The sequence below is a fragment of the Phyllostomus hastatus genome, unplaced genomic scaffold, assembly GCF_019186645.2.
Source record: "Phyllostomus hastatus isolate PE091 unplaced genomic scaffold, TTU_PhHast_1.1 phas_contig_40, whole genome shotgun sequence".
Taxonomy (NCBI): Eukaryota; Metazoa; Chordata; class Mammalia; order Chiroptera; family Phyllostomidae; genus Phyllostomus; species Phyllostomus hastatus.
The window spans coordinates 2,870,223-2,874,200 of NW_025333872.1; positions in this window are offsets into that span (position 1 = coordinate 2,870,223).

A 3,978-nucleotide genomic window follows, 5' to 3' on the forward strand; every position below is an offset into this window, starting at 1 on the left:
TGTCCATGTGTCATAAGTTCTTTAGCTTCTACATTTCCCACACTATTCTTACCCTTTCCCTATTTTCTACCTGTTGTCCATATTACTTATTCTCTATATCTTCCCCCCTCTCTCCTCCTCCCACTTCCCTGTTGTTAACCCTCCATGTGATCTCCATTTCTGTGGTTCTGTTCCTGTTCTAGTTATTCGCTTAGTTTCTTTCTGTTTTTGTTTTAGGTGTGGTTGTTAATTGTGAGTTTGCTGTCGTTTTACTATACATGTTTTTTATCTTCTTTTTCTTAGATAAGTCCCTTTAACATTTCATATAATAAGGGCTTGGTGATGATGAACTCCTTTAACTTGACCTTAGCTGAGAAGCACTTTATCTGCCCTTCCATTCTAAATGAAAGCTTTGCTGGACAGAGCAATCTTAGACGTAGGTCCTTGCCTTTCATGACTTGGAATACTTCTTTCCAGCCCCTTCTTGCCTGTAAGGTCTCTTTTGAGAAATCAGCTGACAGTCTGATGGGAACTCCTTTGTAGGTTACTGTCTCCTTATCTCTTGCTGCTTCTAGGATTCTCTCTTTCATTTTTATCTTGGCTAATATAATTATGATGTGCCTTGGTGTGTTCCTTCTTGGGTCCAACTTCTTTGGGACTCTCTGAGCTTCCTGGACTTCCTGGAAGTCTATTTCCTTTGCCAGATTGGGGAAGTTCTTCTTTATTATTGGTTCAAATAACTTTTGCACTTGTTGCTCTTCCTCTTCCCCTTCTGGTACACCTAGAATTTGGATGTTTGGACATTTAAAGATGTCCTGGAGGTTCCTAAGCCTCTCCTCATTTTTTGAATTCTTGTTTCTTCCTTCTTTTCTGTTTGGTTGTTTCTTTCTTCCTTCTGGTCCACTCCATTGATTTGAGTCCCAGTTTTCTTCCCATCACTATTGGTTCCCTGTGCATTTTTCTTCATTTCACTTAGTGTAGCCTTTATTTTTTTGTCTAATTTGCAACCAAATTCAACCAATTCTGTGAGCATCCTGATCACCAGGGCTTTCAATTGTGCATCTGATACATTGGCTATCTCTTCATCGCTTAGTTTTATGTGCTGTGGAGCTTTGATCTGGTCTTCCATTTGGACTTTTTTTTTTTTTTTGGTCTTGTTGCACCTGTTATGAATGAGGGTCGGAGCCTTAGGTGTTCACCAGGGCGGGGCAACCCAGTCTCTGGGTTGTGATGTTGTATGTGGGGTGGGGTCCAAGAGGGAACAATGGCGCATGCTCCACTCTCTGCCAGATTTCAGTCCCTTCACCTGCTTCCCCTCAGCAAAATGGGCCTTTCTGGTGCTGATTCCCATGTGGATGGGATTGTGCATGTTCTAGGACCCCATGAGTCTCTCCAACGAACTCTCCTGTGAGGCTGGGAGTCTCTCCTGATACCTCAACCCCCACAGGTGTTTCAATCAGTGCCCTGAGGCTCTATTTCCCAGGGCAGGGACTCTGGGTTGCGCACAGTGCCTTGCTTAACAATCTGACCCTTGCTGGGTCCGCCTGCTGCAGTCTTGTGCACCTGGTGCCACCACTTTTTGTGCTGCAAGCCCTCTCCGCCCGGCTGCCCAACTCCGCCTTTCCTACCTGTGTGGGTGAATGTGTCTATTTTAACTGTTTGGTTGTCCATACAGTTTCTGTCAATTTTCTATTAATTCTGGTTGTTATTTTGTTTCTAAATTATTGTCCTTATTTTGGTTGTGTGAGGAGGCACAGTGTGTCTACCTATGCCTCCATCTTGGCCAGAAGTCAGGAGTATTATTCTTTTATTCAAAACTTCAGCAAGAAGTGATCACCATTTTGAAAAATAGTTTCTGATAGCAGCATTATTCATGGTCTTTGACCAATAAAACACACCTGTTATCAGTATGCATTTAAAGTTGTAACATTATAGCTCCTCATTAATTATGAACTCAGTTTTTATTTTAAAATATCAAATAGTGTTAACAGTATTTTATTGAAGTTTTACTTCTTCCATATTTAGGAATAAGCACCTGACTACTTCACTGTTTTCTGGCATAGTGGTATCTGAACTTTTACATGTTAAAACACATTTGATTAGAAATTGATTCTTCTCATTTGTATTACAATGAAGGCATTGGATTGACCCTTTTTAAAACTGTGTATACAGGGAAGTTATGTATAATTTTACTCTAGGATAGTGGGAGTGATAGGTGTTATAAATGTTCCAATGTTATAATAAAAATGGGTCTGCTAAGTCTGAGAACCACAATCTTAGACTAAGCTCTTCAAGGGCAGGAAGTGTTTTATCTCTTGCAGCACCCTGCACGAACTAGGTCCTCAATATTTAGTTCCACCCTGTTGCAGTTTCTTTTCACGCCTACTCAGAAGCCCTTACTTGGTCCTCCATTCTGGCAGTTGCAAATTTGATCCAGTGTCTACCCGCATGCAGGCAACTTGGATAAATAGAATCCATTTCAGTCAGTGTTCTCATTCCCTTTGCCAGTGATTAGAAACAGGCAAGTGACCCAGTGCTGATGAAGACATGAGGAATTCTGGGGGCAGGGAGGGGTGTGAGGGGATAAATGGTAATGGAAAGAAGTACAATAAAAAAGAAAGATGAGGAATTCTGCTGAGAAACAAAAGTATTTTCTTTCACTGGACATTGTTGGTGTATATCTGACACCTGGAATCATGGTGGGCATCTTTGATCTGGAGTATTATTAACACAAAAAGAAACCACTGGGAATGACTGAGAGATGGAAGGAACCGAGGTTCTGGGTATCTCTGAACCCTGTATCAACCCATTGTAAAACCTCTTAAGTGCTTGTTACATTTGACAAAGTAGAGTCTTATAGCCAGCAGCAAGAATTCTTACTGATGTAACTCTCTTCACAAGCAAAAAAAATGTATGTACACTGTACACAGTGCTGGTCAGAATGCTATGGAGGGAAGTCATAAGTGACTCTTTCTCAACCATCAGTTCCTATTTCAAACCGCTTGCAGCAGAAATGAGTACCAGGCTTAGCTGTATGGGGCTCGTGGCAGAATGATTTACTTTACATTGACAGTAGGCTACACAGTCTTGCTGTCCAGTCGTGGAAAACAAGAACACTTCTCGGGTTCAGCTTTACCCTTTCACATCACCACTTCTCAGGTAAATTAATTTGGAAATAGGTGAATTGTCCTAATTCTTAGCAAAGTTTGGTGATACAAATAGCTCTTTTTTCAAGGCATATAAGGATGAGTTTAAGAAATAAGCAAGGGCTATCTTTTGATAAGTTTTACTTAGCAGTAGAGAAGGCTTCATCTGTGGAAATAAGGTTTAAATGCCTCAATTTATGAATGTAATAATCCTCTCACTTGATAATTCCATACCCAACATGTGCAATTGGTCTTCGCTGGTTCCCACAACTCACCTTTTGATATGTGGCTGTTCTTCTTCTCTGTACTTTTTAATTCCCCCACCTTCATTCCTTATTTAGTTTCCTCTGCCACCTTCCCCACACTTCCTTACCCACAGAAACTGTATGCTTTGCGAGGGATACAGAACTACCACTCTCAGCTCAGCTCTACTCTCAGCTCAGAATGAGCCCGAAAGCCCCTCAAACCCTTGCTGCACTCCCTGAGGGCAGCCTTCGACTTCCTTTAAGAATAAGCCAGACAGTGAAAGACAAATAGCATATGATCTCACCTTTAAGTAGAACCTCATCAACAAAACAAACAAGCAGGCAAAATGTAACCAGAGACATTGAAATTAAGAACAATCTGACAGTAACTGGGGGGGCGGGGGTAGGAGAGGATAATGTGGGGAAAGGCAGGGGAAGGTTTTCAGGAACAACTATAAAGGACTCAAGGACAAACCCAAGGTGGGGTGGAATCAGGGGAGAGAGGTAGGGATGACTGGGGTGGGGAGGAGTGGTTGGGGGTAAATGCTGACAACTGTACTTGAGCAACAATAAAACAATTTTTTAAAAAAGAACATGCTGGACAGAAG